Source organism: Panthera leo, chromosome C2, assembly GCF_018350215.1.
Source record: "Panthera leo isolate Ple1 chromosome C2, P.leo_Ple1_pat1.1, whole genome shotgun sequence".
In the NCBI taxonomy this organism is placed as follows: Eukaryota; Metazoa; Chordata; class Mammalia; order Carnivora; family Felidae; genus Panthera; species Panthera leo.
This window is the reverse complement of record NC_056687.1, coordinates 113,931,298-113,950,633: the sequence shown is the minus strand read 5'-3', so window position 1 is coordinate 113,950,633 and position 19,336 is coordinate 113,931,298. Positions and strand designations below refer to the sequence as shown.

Sequence of the window (19,336 nt, the reverse complement as noted above, 5' to 3'; positions counted from 1 at the left end):
GTGTTACACCCTGAAACATGGGCCACAAGGGAATATGCCTTTCGTCTCTCAAATTCCTCCAGAGGTTTTAGTGAAACACCTCTCCTTTGTTTTTGTGTTTCAACATCCCCAGCTCTAGCCAGAGACCTGAAGGAGAAGGGGTACAGGGGAAAACTAAGAGGGAGGACAGCAGGAAGGCCAGTCCAGAGGGCAAGGTGAGCTCTTCACTCCTAATCACTCCTGCACTCACATTCGCACACGCCAATTCTATTCTCCTTCTTTAAGAGTTTCCTTCAGTAAGCTTCTTGGACCTTTGTGAAAAACAGATCTGGAAGTGGGCTTCTGTTATTTGTCCACAGTGTTTCAGAGGTACCTGGACATGCCTGAATTTTCCTGGAAACACAGCCTAAGCTGTCTTTGGGACCTCAGCCACAATGGAATTGGTTGGCAGAGAAACATTGCCCTAGGGAAGACAGGAAGGGAAGGCAATCTTTTACAGCCAAGTGTTTTACAGCAAGGAAATAGCAAGTTCCTATTGATTACGGGCCCATAGGGGCCAGTCCCCCCACCAGAATGAAGAAAATAAACTCTGGTGATGTGTGTATTGTTTAGCATTTCTATATTAGTAAAGCCTTTTCCTTAGGGAATAAGTTTGCCACATGAATCAATGCCAATCCAACCAGGAGAATGTGGAAGAAATAGAAGAATATATAATGCATTTTCTTCCACTCGAAATCCACTTTTGTTTTGCTCACAGGGTAGAGGTAGAATTTGCAATGCTTTGGGGCGAAAACTAGGGGGTGAGGGGTGAGCTCATTTGTTGACAAGAAACAATTTGGAGAAAACATTGGGCCACCTGTGGGCAGAATGTATTTAAAAACCAAAGGTTGGCCCAGCAGTGGAGATCTCACTGCTGCTGCTCCAGGCGTGTGTGAGCTCTTAGTCAATTTACTAATAGCCTCCTCCGCCCAGTGCTGGGGAAGAAATGTCGCGTTCCATTTACTCCCGCTGTTTGTAGCATCTGGGATGCTGCGCCATCACCCTGCCAGTATATTTCTCCCTTCCTTTGTTGCTGTAGCAGGCCTTGCAAAAGATTTACTTTGCAGATAAAAAAAAAAGAAGAAGAAGAAGCATTAAGTGGTCAAAAATCACTAAGTTGAGGGGTTATAAAGTGTTTTTGCTCCAATTGAGAGAGCAAATATAAAGAGAATTGTGCAAGAATATTTAAGAGGGCTGCTCAGGTATGGTGATGTCACATGAAATGTGATCGGGCCAACTCTTTGGTTTGGGTAACAAGAGAAGGCAAGATCATTCTGAGTCCTAGTAAATCCCCTTGAGAAGTGGCTGCCAATGTGTCCCAGGACTAAAAGAAATCCTATGACTGTTTGTGGAAGGAATTCTCGGGGTACAGGCTGCAGTCAGATTCTGTTTTCCTACCTTGATGATCTGGTGTGTGGTCAGTGGAAGGACTTGACATTGGTGGCTCTGTGTGCTAATGACTTGCACAGGGGAAAATGGACATCAGCTGGACTTTTCACGTGTCACAGAGGAGAGCCTTCCTCCCTGGTTGCCTATACAAAAATTAATTTAAGCTGGAAATAAAGGCTTTAATTGCGTGCTTAGGCTTTACAACCAGATGTTATCAGGACACAGTGCATTAGCAAAAAAAAAAAAAATCACATTAAAATGTAAATGATTGACATGTACTTCTAAATTAAAAGGAGGCCATGGAAGCGGGGAGTAGCAAAGCAGAAATATAATCTATTGAGAGCTCTGGGTAGATGGGTGTAGGGCTGTTGGGGTGTGGGATGATTATTTCTGAATAGCATGAATGACAGGGAGTTCTGGGTCAGCAGAGGGAGGGAGAGCAGAGCTTTTCAGGATATATTGGAAGTCTGTTGATTTTACCTGATTGCTGTTTCCCCTTTGTCTTATAATGGTATGTTCGTTTCCTTTGGGGCACTATGCTTCTCGTACTCCGTATGGTCCCGGAAGGATTAAACTCTCCTCAGACCTTCCCCACCTCCCTTATGTGACCAGTCAGAGGTGTCAATCCTTCAGGGCACTGGTCTTCCCTGTGATGTGATGTGTAGACATCAAGAGACAGAGGGAGGGAAGGAGGAAGGGGGGGGGGGCAGAGAGAGAAAGAGAAGGTTCTATTTTTCTCTGAGGTTTCTAGTTCTAGGCATTGTGTGAGGCTGGAGCTGCCGGAGGCAATTTCCCACAGCAGTCTGGGAGAAAGTGCAGGTAAAAGAAAGCCATCACAGAGAAGAAAAGAGAGCCAAGAGGTAGAGAGAGAAACAGTTCTGATGGTATCACTAAAGGTGCTAGATCCAACCATACCTGAAGGCAGACACTTCTAGTTACCCTTTTGGCTTGAGAAAGTTTGAGTTGGATTTTTGTCATTTGCAACCAAATACATAGGGAATTAGACACTAGGAGAAGCCAAGGGATTTTAATAAGGGAGATACAAACTCTGGGTTTTGACTCAAGGTTCTCCACTACAAAGAAAAAACAAAATCTTTTGTGTTTCTTTGAACATGACTTTGCTTTGGGATATATACATGTAGGTTTTGGCTATACCTGAGAGAAAGTTATTTAATCATTTTGTTTCCTCTTTTGTAATGTAAGTAGTAATAATATATATAAATAGTAGTGCCCCCTCAGGTAGGTTAATACATGCAGAACCCTTAGGATGATGCCTGGCACATAGAAAGTGCTCAGTACATGTATACATACTTGCCTCTCATTCTCTCCTTGAACCTCCCTTCTCTCTTCCTTCCCCTCACTCCCCAACCTCAAGTCTCCATCAAAAGGTAGAAGAACTATTCTGGTAAAGGCGGATCTTAGAGTTTAGAAGGAATTGAGCTGATAAAGGCAGAAGCCTCTGTAGTGAATGTGGATAGAAGAGTCTGACGAGAATACACATTCATTTAGAAAGTTTTCTGTCACACGTGGACTAAACACAAATGATTCTTTTCTTTTCTTCTTCTTTTTTTTTTTTAATACTAGCCCTCTGTGTCTTCTTGGCCAGTGAAAATTCAATGCCTGGGTGTGTTTCCTGGTATAAAAAAATTTTTTTTAAAGTTATTTATTTATTTTGAGAGGAGGGGAGGTGCAGGGTGAGGGGGGTGGGGAAGGAGAGAATCCCAAGCAGGATCTACCATCAGCACAGAACCTGATGTGGGGCTCGAACTCATGAACTGTGAAATCATGACCTGAGCTGAAATCATGAGTCAGAGGCTCCACCAACTGCTCCCCGTCATATAAAATTTTAAAGACAATTTGCAAGGCTGTAGAGAACTTACTCAACTGATTTGCCTGTGTTAATAACTTGGAATAGTGAACCAAATGATCTTAACATGATACACAGTATTAGGTAACACAAAGAAATCGTAGGTATTTAGGTTGGCGATACATACCTGTTATACCAACTGCTTTATTATTCTTACACAAAATAATGCTATGGTCAAAGACAGAGGCAATTTACCATGAAATTAATGTAGCTTAAACCTCGAGGAACTTTTTGTGCATAGCCCCTCCCTAGGCCCTGGAGAAATGTAAACCACGTGTTCTCATATTCATATATATTTTTAAGATTTGAAAAAGTAAAATATTTTTACATTCTTTTTAAAAAGAGAGACCCCAATATTACATAAGCTACCAGCCTCATAAAGCCTGTACCCATTCCTTGTCACCGCTTGACTCTTATAATAGATTTCCTAATGTGTTTTTTTTTTAAAAAAAACAATCAACCCAAACTTAGAAATAAGACCAAGAAAAATAATCAACCCAAACGTGGAAACAGGACCAATAAGTCTATAGTAGAAATAAGACCCACACAGCCTTTTGATGGCATACGGGGGCATTGCTTCACAAACCTACCAATGAGTATTAAATTGTCTAGAAAAATGTGTCTTCGTTTGACTCCTTTTGTCACTAATGTTTAATGGTCCCAAACTTTGTGAAATTACATGTTAACTTGTAGATTTTTTTTTTTTTTTTTTGTCTAGTAGAGATGCAAATGATTTCTGTCTGGCAGAAAAGATAACCTTAAAAATTATGGTTTTATAACCAGTTTTGTATCTAATCTAGCAATCTCTTTTTTTTGTTTTATTGCCTGTAAGTACCCAATTCCAATGCTCTCTGCACCAGCTTTACTGTCTTAGTAGTTTTCTCATTAATGATTTAAATAAAACATTTGACATTTGTTCACGCGATATTTGTACAACTTTTTGAAATTTGTACTGTGACAGTACGTAAGTTCTCCAAAGAAGATTCTTCTGTCCATAATTCACTATGACACGTACAAGTACATGTCACACTCTGTATGTTCCCTTAGTTTGGGGTCAGCCTTCTAACTTGGCATTCACTCTCAGCACAAGATCTGAGAATCTCTTTCATTTTATGGCACAGAGATCCAACTTGAGGGCATGCATGTAACCTTTCTGAGCCTCAGTTTTCTCAGCTATAAAATGAGGATTGCCGTTGGGGCACCTGGCTGGCTCAGCCGGTAGAGCATGCAACTCTTGATCTCAGGGCTGTGAGTTCGAGCCTCACATTGGGTGTAGAGATTACTTAAAAATAAAATCGTAAAATGAAGGTTGCTGTTAAGATTACATAAGATGAGCTCTCTATGGTCCAGCACATCACATTATGTAGTAATCCTCAGTAAATGTCAGTATCTTTCTTATCGTAGCCAGTACCGTTCTAGGTACCCAAGGCAGCCCCAGATCTCCCCAGAACCCAGAGTGAAAGTCAAAAACATTAGAAGTACAATGGTCCTTCCCTGGCAAGTAAACAGTTTTAGCAAAAAGCAATCAGAGCAGAGAGCCCTTCTCCTTCTCTGATTGTGGCTTATGTGGCTCTGTCAGCCCAAGAATCACCCAGAAGCAAAGGATAAGTTCCTTCCCAAGTGGTCCCATCCTGATCTTAACATGGTTCCTCCACAGCGTCTTAGTCAGCTTGGGCTTCCATAACAAAATATCATAGACTCGGTGGCTGAAACAACAGAAAATGACTCTCTCATAGTTCTGGAGGTAGGAAGTCCAAGACTGGAATGTCAGCATGCTCATGTTCTAGGGAGACCTCCCTTCCTGGCCTTCCAACAGCCACCACCTAACTATGTGTTCACATAGCCTTTCCTTAGTCCATCTCTCTCTTCCTCCTCATCTTATTGAATCTTATAAAGCCACCAATCCTATTGGTTTAGGACTGCACCCTTATGACTTCATTTAATTTAATTACCTCCTAAAAGCTCTTTCTCCAAATATAGTCACAGTGGTGATTAGGGCTTCAACTATGAATCTAGGGAGGGAGCACACTTTAGTCCATAGCAGACAGGTTAAGACCTCATCCACGAATGCAACTTTTCACCAACTGATTAGGTCCATCTCAATAAAGTATTGCCTGTCTTTCTGTCTTCTCAGTTTTCAATCTTGGAAGCAAAAGAAGATGTTTTCAGTTTATTTCTCTAATTCTTTCAGAAAATCCCCACCCTACTTCCAGAACCTGGCAACATAGTAAAAATGATTTACATGCTCTATATTCTTGGACAAATTCCATGGAATGAAGGATGTATAGGTCGGGGGGGAGGGGGGTGGGATGAAACTGTATAGCTGGAATGTCCAGAGTGGAATATTGTTTTAGTCATACCTGTGGCCTCTGGCAGAGGGATTCTCTGTCCAAGACACTAGGATCCTGGACCATCATTTACTCCATTACCTTTGTGATACTCCCCAACCTCCCCCCACTTATGAGTTAGCACCTTTAATTGTCAGACTCTATTACTATTTCTGGCTCTCTAAAGAACATGTTTTAGCTTCTTCTATCTTTAGAGACACCCACAGGTCTCATTCCTCCTTCATTTATTAACTCTTCTAAAAAGTGATTGCCAAGGAAGTCATTGAAATGTTTTCAGAAGAGGAGCAACAGGATTAGATTTGTCTTAAGAAGAGCACCCGAGGCTTTCAGGAATTTTGCTTTCGGTCAATATGGAGGAACCAGGACCAGATTTATCCTCCTGCCTTAAGCCACTAGAAAACCAAACAAAATACATGAAACAGCAGTTCTCAGATGTACAACAGGCAGTGCAGGATTGCGATCTGTAATAGAAGGGAAAGAGATGAGGTGATCCCTGTGGCAGTCCCAGCTCATTGTCTACAGGGTATTTCTAGGCTGCAACATAGGAAGGAGGAATCCAATACAGTTCAACAATCTCACTGAATTGAGGAGACAGAGATCAGAATTGGGGGCAAGTCAAGGCAGCTAGAATTTTCTGAGTGTTATACTAGAAAGGAGAGGGAGAGAGGGAAGGGAGAAGAGGGAAGGAGGGAGAGAGAGAAAGGAGAGGAATGCCCTCAAATGTTTGGCCGATTATATATCTACACATGTATCAGAGCTTCTGGAAACTGGCAGAACAATTACTAGAGCTGGAATTGCTTATATTTCGGCAAGCCAGAGTAGAAAGACCTTCTAATACTGAGTATAATCCTCAGAATGGTATTATCTTAGTAGTAGAGCTAAATTAGCCATATGCTAAAGAATGCTATGAACTCACTTCAACAGAGCAGGAGAGACAAGCTCAAAAGGATCCAAATGGTTCCTAGTACCTTATGTGTGCCCCAGAATAAAATCCAACACTATTCAAAGGAATATAACAAAATGCGGCACGTAATCTTCATGGTGTCTGGCATCCAGTTAAGACACGAAATATTATCAGGAGTAAAGAGGGACATTATATAACACTAAGCCAAGCTACAATAATCCTCAATGTGCAGAGGGCTTCAAAATGCATGAAGTAAAACTGATGGAACTGAAATGAGAGAGACAAATCCACAATTACAGCTGGAATCTTCAGCATCTCTCTCTCAGTAAATAACAGAACAAGTAGACAGAAAATCAGAAAGAATATCATAAAACCTGTACATAAATATTTATAGTTACATGATGGTGGCAAAAAGTAGAACAACTCTGATATCCATCAGCTGATGACTGGGTTTTACCACAAAATGCAATACAGTTGATAAAGTCACCATGAACGTTAAATTAGCATTTACCATTGAACATTGAACCATTACATCTAGAGGGAATACAGAGGTAGGTTCTCATGAGTCTTTAGTCACAATATTTTTGCCAACTGATCAGTTCACAAATCTTCTTTTATGTTCGGTTCTGCTTAGAGACACCTTATTTGTTTAAAGACACCAGATTCGTTAATGTTGAACTCACCACCAGCAGCACCACAGCTCGTGTCTGAACAGAGCTAACCTAACAAATGCATTTTCTCTATCCTCTATCAAGCACATAGCCTTCTTGTGCTTAGGAATGCTTCAGCATTTATCTTGGGGGACCATTTTCAACAGCAAAATCATCCAAAAAGAATGAAATCTTGCCATTTGCGACGTGAATGGAACCAAAGTTTATTATGCTGAGCGAAATAAGTCAGCCAAAGAAAGACAAATACCATATGATTTCATTCATATGGGGAATTTAAGAAACAAAACAGAGGAACATGGGGGGATGGGAAGAAAAAATAAGATAAAAACAGGGAGGCAAACCATAAGAGACTCTTAACTGTAGAGAACAAACTAAGGGTTGTTGGAGGGAAAGTGGGTGTAGGGATGGGCTAGATGGGTGATGGGCATTAAGGAGGGCACTTGAGATGAGCACTGGGTGTTATATGTAAGTGATGAATCACTAAATTCTACTCCTGAAACCAATACTACATTGTATGCTAACTAACTTGAATTTAAATAAATCTTGGAAGAAAAAAAGCAAAATCATCAACAAAAAGCACACAACCCCCCCCCCCAAAAACACGGCACTAAATAGACTCAAAAAAGAACACTTGTTGGTACTAAGAGAACTGAATCAAGAAGCCTGAGCATCATCTTGTTTGACTGCAGCTGGAAACATGTGCATAGGGTGACTCCAATGTTTTGCTACTCTTTGCATGTCACAAATGACCACAAAAATGCTGTGAATTATGGTTTTGGGGTTACAAATAAATTTTTGAGGGTAGGCGAATTAGCAAATGTAGAATCTGAGGTGCGCCTGTGTGGCTCAGTCGGTTAAGCCTCCAACTCTTGATTTTGGCTCTAGTCATGATCCCAGGGTTATGGGATCGAGTCCCACATCAGGCTCCACACTGAGTGTGGAAACAGCTTGGGATTCTTTCCCTCTCCCTCTCTCTCTGCCCCTCCGCAGTTCTCTCTCTCTCAAAAGAAATGAATAAAATAAACATTAAAAAAATGTAGACTCTGAATAATTAGGATTGACTATACATCATACAGTGGAATATTATTGGGCTATCAAAAAATGAGGTTCCAATACTAAACATGAATGAAACCTGAAAACATTATGCTAAGTGAAAGAAACTGGACACAAAAGGCCACATATTGTATGATTTCACTTGTATAAGTGTCCAGAATAGGCAAAATGATAGAGGCAGAAAGTAGATTAGTGGTTGCCAGGGGTTGGGAAATGGCAAATGGGAAGTGACACTATTTGGAGCATGGGGTCTCTTTTGGGGTGATTAAAATATTCTGGAATTAAATAGTTGTGATTTTGTATAGCTTTGTGAATGTATTAATGAACACTGAATTATATACATGAAGAGTGAATTTTGCGGTATTAAATTATATTTCAATTAAAAAATAAAATAAATTAAAAAATATGTAGAAGGTCTGGAAACACTATCAACAAATTATACCTTATTAATTTATAAAGCATTTCACACAACAGCAGAATATACTTTCTTATCAAGTATACATGGAATATTCACTAATATAAATAATATTCTGGGCCATAAAACAAACCTTAACAAATTAAAAAGTATTGAAATCATACAAAGTATGTTCTCTGTCCATAACTGAATTAAACTAAAACTCAATACCGGAAAGATATCCTGAAAATCACTAAGTATTTGGAAATTAAACAGTACAGAGTGAAATACCTCACCAATCAAAGAGAAAATCACAAGGTAAATTACAAAATAGTTTTAATCAAATGAAAATGAAAACAAAGCATATCAGCTAAAGTAGTGGTTAGAGGAAATTTTATAGAATTAGACTGATATTAGGAAAGAAGTAATGCCTCTGAGCTTTCACTTTAAGAAATTTGGGGCATCTAGGTGGCCCAGTTGGTTAAGCAGCTGACTCTTGATTTTGGCTCAGGTCATGATCTCATGGTTCTTGGGTTTGAGCCCCACATCGGTTCTGCTCTCACAGTGCGGAGCCTGCTTTGGAGGCTCTGTCTCCCTCTCTCTGCCCCTCCTCTCCCAAAAATAAATAAATGTTAAAAAAATTTAAGAAAAAAAGAAACTAGAAAAAGAAGAGTACATTAAACCCAAAGTAAGCAGAAAGAAGAAAATATTTATAAGAAAAGCAGAAATTAATGAAATTTAAAATGGAAAAACAATAGAGAAAATCACTGAAACAACAAAAAAAACAGTTCTTTGGAAAAAATCAATAAAATTGACTAACTTCTAGCAAGATTGACATGAAAAAAAAAGAGAGAAGAAACAAATTACAAATATCAAGAATGAAACAGAAGATATCATTACAGATCCTGCAGACAACAAAAGGATAATAAGGATAATATATTTATACAATAATATATATTATATATATTTATGTAATAATAATATATACTATATATATATTTTTAAATATTTATTTTGAGAGAGAGAGAGAATGAGCAGGGGAGGGGCAAAGAGAGGGAGAGAGAGAATCCCAAGCAGGCTCTGCACTGTTAGCTCAGAACCCAATGTGGGGCTGGAACTCACAAGCTGTGAGATCATGACCTGAGCCGAAATCAAGAGTCAGATGCTTAACTGACTGAGCCACCCAGGCACCCTTCAATCTCATCACTTCTATTCAGTGTTGTACTAGAGGTCCTAGCTAGTGTAGTAAGGCAAGAAAAAGAAACAGCATGCATATATATTGGAAAGAAAAAAAAACAAACATATTCTTAGGTATCATGATTATCCACATAAAAAATATCAAAGAATCTACGAAAAAGCTGCTTTTCTTTTCTGAAAAGTATTTACTTTTCTGAAAAGTAATTTAGCGACTTTGCAAGATACAATGTCAACATGAAAAAATAAATTCCATTTCCATATGCTATAAATAAGTAGAAATTGAAATAAAAATAACATTTGCCTTAGCATCAAAAATCGTGAAACACTAGGTATAAATCTAACAAAATATTGGAAGATCTGTATAAAGGAATGAACAACTGATATACACAACAATATGGATGCATTTTAAAAGCATTATGCTAAGTGAAAAAAGCTGTAAGCAAAAGATTATATGCAATATGGTTCCATTTATATGAAATTCTAGAACTGTAGTAACAGAAAGCACATCAGTGGTTGCCAGGGTCCAAGTATAGAAGGAAGACATTACCTACAAAGAAGTACAAGGGAGCTTTTTGGTGTTATGGAAAGTTCTATCTTGATTGTGGTGGTGTTTATATAACTGGATACATTTATCAGAACACAGAAGCATACACATAAAATTGGTGAAGTATATGCAAAATATACCTCAATAAAGTTGATTTTAAAATAGACAGAAAGTCGTCAGATTGCCACAGAGGATGGATTGATGAGGGTAATCAAGACAAGAGGCATAGATGTTAATTATTCAGTCACAAAAGCTAGAATTTTGAAAAAGAAAGTTGATTGACAAATAAGGGGAAAGCACAAGAAGACCAAAAAAGGAAAATACAAAAGCACAGAAACAGATGAGCTTCCGGAACACAGATTTTGTGTGCTAAGATAATTTAAAGACGAGCCACAGATTGGCATGACAGACACAGCCACCTGGGTGCACTGGCTCTCGTTCCTTTCTCTGCCCCACTCTGGTCTCCCTTGAATGTTGTGCGAAGCTGCTCAGGCTAATTCCAAGGTAGGCTCATGTTAGTACCATTGTTTCAGTTTGCCGGTTGCATTTTTAGGGCTCCTAAGGGGGAATTTGGTTCTGAGCTACTTTCTGAAGCTGGAAAGGCCAGGGGTCAAGTGGCCTCTGTGGCCACTTGTTTACTCTTTTGGTTGATGAGCACTTATTATTTCCACTGAGCTCTTAGCTAGTAGCCACTTCCTGTCTTCACATGATCCCACTCCTGTAGGGGTGTCCTGTGCAATACTTGGGACTTATATGTACTATTTTTTTTGAAATTTAACTTCAGTTGGGTATCCTGTCCCCCTAGGATTCCACCTAGGATTACCCTTCCAGGTAATCCTGGCTTTTTTCCAGGTAATTCCTGAGACTATGTTTTCCCTCAGTCTTATCATTCAGGGTTTACAGTGACAATATGTTTACACATCCAGGAACAAAAACAGACTCATGGCCAACAACCTGGAAGAGGAATATTGTCCTCTCAAGATTCAGGCTAGTCTGAAAAATGGGGTTATCTTTTCTCTAAATAGCTGTGCCCTCCACACAGGTAATCAAAACCTGCCACAATGAATCTCCTTACCTACAGGAGAAATATTTCTCTTTGCATGTTTAAGGAAAAATAAAAATTAAATTCTTGCCTTAGACTAGTAGCAAGAAGTTAAAGATGTGATCAATCCTGGGCTGACTGGGTGGCTCAGTCAGTTGAGTGTCTGATTTCAGCTCAAGTCATGATCTCACGGTTCGTGAGTTCAAGCCCCGTGTTGGGCTCTGTGCTGACAGCTCAGAGCCTGGAGCCTGCTTCAGATTTTATGTCTCCCTCACTCTCTGCCCCTCCCCTGCTCACCTTTTGTCTCTCTCCCTCTCTCTCTCGAAAATAAACATTAAAAAATTTTTTTTAGAAATGTGATCAATCCAATCAAAGACTGATTTGCTTCTTCTTCAACAATTCCTTTTACATATAATTTGCATACAAAGATCTTACTTGATCTGACTTTTTCCTAAGCGTGTCTGAGTCTAGCTTGAAGGCAATTTCATACCAAGAAAAACATACTGAATTGTAGCATCTGGTACAAGGACTAGGGATTCTTTATTGTCTGATCAGTGCCCTAAAATGTCTTCATGAATCAGATAATATTTTAAACCTCAAGTACCATCAACTTCATTATTTGAAATCTGTGATCTTATATTTGCCATGTATTTTAAACTCTCATTAATGATGAAAATGAGGCTGTCAATTAAGCTAAATGACATGACTGGGGTTACAGTAAGTCAACTGTTACAGAGTGCTGGAGTCAGGAGTTCTTGCTTCAGTGGGTGATGAGAAATCTATGTCTCTCTCTCTCTCTCTCTCTCTCTCTCTCTTCTTTTCTGGTTCCCCATTTCTCTCAACATCCCCAAAACCCTAAATTAGAAACATAAATTGAACATATTTATGACTTAAATATTTAGTAATTGGCTATGACTATTCATAGGTTAATTTTTCACAAAAACTATAATCCATGGACCAAAAACACATGGGTGAATCTTGCCTATAAGTATCATTCTTGTGCATTATAGAGTAGGCATATGTTAGATAGTCCTAAATGAGTACATGTGACTGATGAAGAGACCAATGTGTCTCACATTCTGTGTCCCTTTGCCCCATTGCATCAGTGAGGCACAGAACCTCTTTGCCTCAACTAATTATAGCAGAGAAAAGGCTTTTAGTTTTCAAAAGTGCAAGGGCTCAGGGCATAGAGAAAACCTAGTGTGGGGTGCTAGGGTGGCTCAGGTCATGATCTCAAGGTTCATGAGTTTGAGCCCCACATTGGGCTCTCTGTTGTCAGTGCAGAGCCTGCTTCAGATCCTCTGCCCTCTCTCTGCCCCCTGCCCCCGATTCATGCTCTCTTTCTCTCAAAAATAATTAAACATTAAAAAAAACTAATGAGAAAGAATGAGTCTTCTTATCAACTCATCATTCCCCCAAAGATCCACAGGTGAGGGGAGAAGGAAAAGAAGAGAATTGGAGGGGAGGCAAAGGGAAGTTAACTGAACTCTGGTGTGGCCTGAGAGGGGGTTTCCATGTACCGCTTCCTCCTCCATGCTGAGGTCCTGAGCGGAAGGTGAGGAGAAGTGTAAAAAAACAAAAAAACACAAAACACAAAACAAAACAAAACAAAAAACAAATAAGATCCTAGAATCTGGTGAGCATCTATATACTCTCTTACACAATCCCTCCTCCCTGCAACCCATCCAAAGGCCAGGGAGGCAGCCAGAGCCAGGGTCCCCTGGAATACCTGAGTATATGATAGAGTTCTGGGTTCATGGTCCCAGGAGCCTCACAGACTTATCTGTGCCCTGGGCTACAAGGGGGGCCTGGAATGACCTCTGAGAGAGTTCAACCTTGGCAGTCTTGAAGCCTCCCTGCATTGACAATGGATGACCAGACAGGAATGAGGATGCCTCATTCATTGGATGGGTATTCATTATTGGGTGGATAATGACCCAGATCAGATGCCTACTCTCACTCAGACAAGCACTCAGTTCTTCCCCAGCAACTTAGACAGATGGAAGGAAAAAACCCTTCTTGATTGAGATTGTTTCCATTTAAGACATACTAACATTGGTTATTAGGAGACTAAATGAAGTTATATATTTTAGAGCACTAAATTTATGGTCTGAAATACATGTCTATTACAGATAGAAGATAGATCGATGACAGATAAATAGATAAATGATAGATATAGAGTGTAATATTTTATATATTTAAATTATGTGCATTCTCTCTCTATATAGCTTAGAAATTTGCTGGGGAAGTAGATAATTAGGGGAGTGGGCTTTTCTTTTCTATCTATGATGAAGGCTCAAGAGGGTGAGCAGGAAATTATCACATTGGTTCCAATAAAGAAAATGAAAAGAAAATGCACATGTGAGTGTGCGTGCATTTATGCATGTGTGTGTGTGCACGGGTGTGTGTGTACAGAGTAGAATAGTGTAGTGTAGGATGGATAGATAGATGGATAGATAGACAGACATCTTGAGCTACCACCTCTCTGCCTAGAACAGGTCTTACAATGATGGAAAAAAGCCAGACTACTCCTAAAGCTTCCATATGAACCTAAACAATACATCTCCTAGGGTCTCCAATCTACTTTGCCAGCCTTAACTGTGCAGTTTATCTTGTGGCCTCTTGCTGTCATAGTGGATGGTCAGAATTCCTGCTGTAACTCCAGGACGAGACCACGCTTTCTGAAACAATTAGATGGTGAGGAGGAAACACTGGCTGAGTTTGGCTCAGCAAGTCTTTTTCTCCATTAATGACAAAGCATGAATAAATCAAAGACCATTTCTGAAAGTTTGTAGACAAAGCACAGACCTTGGGCTTTCATTTTGAGGATGAAGAAAATGTAATACATTTATTTATTAAATAGCGAGAGGGAAAAAATGTTTCTGGTTCTCTTAGGAACCACTTAAACCAAGAAACAGGTAGATCTGTGCATAGCAACCTGACTAGATATTTTAATTATGAGAGACAAAATGGTGATGTGGCTGAAAGTATGAACCCTGGAGTCAGGTGGCCTGGGTTTGAATCCCAGCTCTGCCTCAGGTGGCTTTTGTATCTCAGTTTTCGTATTTGTAAAGGGGGTTTACAATAGTAGCTCCCTCATGGGATTGCAGTGAAGATTAAATGAGTAGTCTGTAAAGAATCTAGATTAGTAAGCACTATGTTATTGTACTGTTATTTGTTTTAAAATATTACTGTGTGGAGAGAGACCACCTGCTTACTCTGTACCACTTAGGCAGAATTGGGAATATTTCAAAAAGCGATATAAGAGCTTCAGATGAGAAATAACGAAGAATTTGGGAACTTTTTGTTGTTGTTTTTTAAGTTTTGGAATAGTTCGCCAAAGAAGTTACAAAGGCTTGAAAAACAGATGCCCTTAAAAGCAGGATAATAGGGGGTGCATGGATGGCTCAGTTGGTTAAGCATCCAACTCTTGATTTTAGCTCAGGTCATGATCTCACGGTTCATGAGATTGAGCACTATGAGTATAGAGCTTGCTTGGAATTCTCTCTCTCCCTCTCTGCCCCTCTCCCTGCTGTGCCCCTCTGCCTCTCTCTCAAAATAAATAAATAAATTTTCAAAAGAGCAGGAGAGTTACTCATTGGACCAGGCTAGTTTTAGTGTAAATCTGTTGTACTAGGATGACCCCATGATGAGTGCTAACCTTCTTGATCTGGATGGCTTGGAATTTCATTTAGTTGTAAGTTTCTTCGGACCCTAAATCAGCTATGTCACTGGTGATGATGGTGGATGGTTTGTCATTTCTCAAATGCACTTTAACCCTGGTGGCGGACCAACTGCATGTTAAATACCTAGCGAAGAGACTGGAACTAGAATACAGTCAGAGTTGTTTTAATATTCCAGAGGATGAAGATTTACAAAGAGCATTTTGACTATTTAGGATGGTTTTCCATGTGAGTTAATGCTATTGAACAGAATAGTACGTTTTTGGGGCACCTGGGTGGCTTAGTCGGTTAAGCATCTGACTTTGGCTCAGGTCATGATCTCACTTCTCATGGGTTCAGCCCTGTGTCAGGCTCTGTGCTGGTGGCTCAGAGCCTGGGGCCTGCTTCGGATTCTGTCTCCATCTCTCTGCCCCTCCCCTGCTTGCACTGTGTCGGTGTCTCTGTCTCTGTCTCTCTCTCAAATATAAAATAAAACATTAAAAAAATTTTTTTTTTAAATAAAAAAGAATAGAAAGTTTTCCTAAACCCAGTTGTGTGACTTGATACATGCTCCTCAGTTGTTTGAGAAAAAGGTCAAGAAGACACAGGACAGAAAAATTAAAATAAAAATTTTAAACTAGGTTCCTGGGTGGCTCAGTCGGTTGAGTGTCTGACTTCAGCTCATGATCTCTCAGTTTGTAGCCTCCAGCCTCACATCAGGCTCTCTGCTGTCAACAGAGCCCACTTGAAATCCTCTGTCCCCCTCTCTCTCTGCCCTTCCCCTGCTCATGCACGCATCATGACTAGTCTGTGGTCAGCTAATCTTTTGGCCACAACTAATTCAAAGGATGATCCTAGGTAAGTGTTCTATTTCGTGGGGCCTGGTACGTTTTATAGGTAACTCTTTCCTGAAGATCAATACACTTACAATCAAACCAGGCAATCTGTAAGAATTCTATTTGACTCCAATGTTGTCATCATAGGAAGAGTAATATGGCGTTCGATCTATATTCTGTTCAAATCATAGAGTCGACTCATGTCAACATCAAGGCCAGTCCCTTCCCCCATGTTATACACAGCCAAACTGAGGCTAGAAGCATTTACTTACGAGATTTATCCCAAGTGAAATTGGTGGCAGAGTTGAGGTAGGAACCCAGAACCCTTGCATTGCCACCCACCCCCACCCCCCGCCTCCCGCCCCACCTCATCTCACACCTCTCTCCTTCTTCCTCATGACACTCCAGGAACAGCAGTCTTCATTCTGTCTTCCTAACAGGGCCTCGGTATACTTGGATTTCCTCTACCTTTCTCCTCATGTATTCCTGCGATTCCTCCCTCTGTCAGGTGTCACTTCAGTTTCCATCTTTTTAGAGAGGCCTTCCCCAAAAATCCGCCAGTTACTATCTATCAAATCACCTTGCTTACTTCCCTTCCCAGCACTTGACTATTGAAATTATCTTCTTTATTATTTCTTTTTCTATTGTTGTCTCCCTGCCATTCACAGGTAACCACCAGGAGAGCTGGGGCCATACCTGTCTTGTTCCTTGCTGTATTTCCTGCTTCTAGGATCGTGTCTGGGACAGTGTAGGGGCTCCACGAACACTGCTGACTGCACAAAGGAAGAAAAAACTTTTAAAAGAGCCATTCTGTTTATCTGGATCTTTTGATTACACTGTGTTGCAACTTTTAATTAATGTAGCATAATAATATTTATTGAGGACATGCTATATTTTCCAAAAGCTCTGTTAGGCCTTTTTGAAACCTTTGCAATAACCCTGGGTGGTAGGTATAATTATCCTTGTTTTATTGATGAAAAAGCTGAAACTCAGAGAATTTAAGTGGCTCAACAAGTTGCAAAGCCCCATTCAAACCCATGCTGGTCTGATGTGAAAGTAATCATACCTAAGACTTGCAGCATGCTTTATTTATTATATCTGTTCCCTAGTGTTCAATATCAGGGCTGTATCAGTAAATAATGATTACAGAACACTTCCCAGATTGTGAGAGCTCAGAGCAGGGTTTAATTTCACATTAATAATGGAGTAGTCAAAAGTACAAAGATGCTTATAATTACATTGATCTTTGAATGTTCAAGTAAGCTTTGGCTTCCTCATTTGTTTAGGTTTTGATTTGTTTGTTGTGTCTGCCAGGGCTCAGGAGAGGAAAGGAGAAATAGCCTCAGTGAGGAGAGAGCTTTTGCTTGGCCTGAGAGACCAGGAGGAGCTAATGAGAAGTTTTGTTCTCTGTTCTGACTGCTAATTACTGAGCCCTCACCTCCCCTACCTGTAATGTGGAGATTTGTGGAAAGGTTGCCTAACAGGTTGGGAGAGAATTGAATGTTGCTTTGGGCTGGCAGAATTTTTTTTTTTTTTTTTTTTTTTTGACTCTTCTCAAGGCCAACATAACTTTCTGCCTTGATTCTTACATCCTGGCCATTATTAGAGAAGGGAGGTGGTAAAGAGGAAGGTCAAACAGTTGTTCTCTTCAGTTCAAGGATGTTTCTAGTCCCCCCAAAGGGCACCAGGTGGAGAAGATTCAGGAATATTATCAGTGTTCCAGTCAGCTGCCTCTAATCCTGGCCATGGTCACAGGCACCAGGTGGCAACTGTCAGGCCCACATGTGACCTCTGGTGGGCAGGCAACATCCCCCACATGCCTTCTCCCTCATGCCACTCTCTCTACCCTTCTGCCCCACCTCCTCAGTCCTTTACAATATGTTACCACCATTCCCTTCCTGCTAGCCTACGTCCGGAAGGGCATATGCTAAGAATCTCCTCCCCAGCCTAGAGTTCTATTGCAAGAACGTGCTTGCATGACTGGAGCTTCAGAAAGTGTCGTGTCCACCCCATTTGTTTTGATCCAAATATCCCCTTTGGAAAAACCCAGAATTGATGTTCACCTATAGTAACACAGGTGTAAAAAAGATACCCAAGGACTCAATGCAAAGGAAGGAAAATTCAGTTTTAGGGCCCTCTAAAGTCTAGACCATCCTTTGTGCTACGGAGAAGGACGGAGGGGAACAGATGGTGAGCCGGTCTTCTACTCTGTGAACTTCTGGGATGGACGCACCCAGAGCAATGAGTTGCAGTGAGAAAGACAAAGCTGAATTTTTGAAATATGTTAATAATATTATCATCCAAGTCGCCCTAATTTACTGTTTTTCAGAGAATGCCGGAAAGCTAGTCCTGCAAGAGACGGGTCTCTAAACTTTTTTGCTCTCCTACTTCCTAAGAGGCAAAGGTCAAGAGAGGAAAGAGGACTACCTGTGCATCAAATGTTAAATGAGAAGGGTGAAATATTTTTCTTTACCAGGTTACCTAGCAAGCTTAGGATGGAAACATGGGAGAAGAAAAGTAGAGTGTGAAAAAGCAGTTAAACATGGCTTTTAGGAGGAAAAACAAGGGAAGAAGCTAGGAAGGAAAGCAGGATTGGAGTTCACCTGAGAGGAGCAAGGTAGGATTAGAATAGATAGGAGGTGGGTTTAGGGAATTTCTGCTGCCAGAATCCTGGGGTGCCACTGTACCTGGGGAGGCTGCATTTGTTTCCAAAGTCAAGGGATGGACACAGGGTCATCCAGGAAAGAACTCATATATGCTAACTGAGGTTTTCCAGAGATCAGGGCCGGGAAGGATAGGCAGATTTCCAGGTAGGTACACAGGGCACCTGCGTGTTGGATGACAGAGTCGTCTTGCAGCTCACAGAAGCAGCGCAGGTGCAGTGAGCTGTTCCCAGGATTGACTGGGTCATTACCAAGGTCAAAGGAAGACTTAACTGTGGGTGTGTGGGGCTGAGCTCTGATGTGGCTGAGGTGTGAAGTCTGGGTGCAGTGGTGTGCAGAAGGCTAGGGTGCACCACACTGGCGTGGGCAGGGGGCCCCGAGGGGCCAGCAAAGGTTCATGAGTCCAGATGCCTGAAAGGAAGGAAGAATGTCCACATGAGACCCCAGGAGAGCTTGAACAGGAAGGCAGATCTTTGCCAACGAGTTTCAGGGGCTCATTCCTGTCCTAACTTGGTTGCGGCTAATATCTGAATGGGTTGCCTAGAGAGAAATGCAAACAGCTGACTTTACGGAGAAGCCCTTAGTGGAAATGCAGAGATCATGTTTATCATTAGTGTTGCCCTTGGTCAAGGGTTAGAGCTACAAGCAAGGCAGCTAACCGGAAGGGACCAAAGGAAGGATGGTTGGAACAGACCGGGATGGGTTACGTTTAGGCTAACTTATCAAAGTAACTGAGGCTGGGGACCCA

The 19,336-nt window shown here is 40.8% G+C and overlaps 1 long non-coding RNA gene across 1 annotated transcript; it reads right to left on the bottom strand.

The window, feature by feature from the left end:
- Positions 1 to 911: 911 nt before the first annotated feature.
- LOC122229960 lies at positions 912 to 18,975 on the bottom strand. Its single transcript, XR_006207215.1, has 4 exons — positions 18,613 to 18,975; positions 16,622 to 16,698; positions 1,417 to 1,550; positions 912 to 1,077 (listed from the first exon to the last, which is right to left on the bottom strand). It is a non-coding gene; the product is annotated as an uncharacterized LOC122229960 (long non-coding RNA).
- Positions 18,976 to 19,336: the final 361 nt, after the last annotated feature.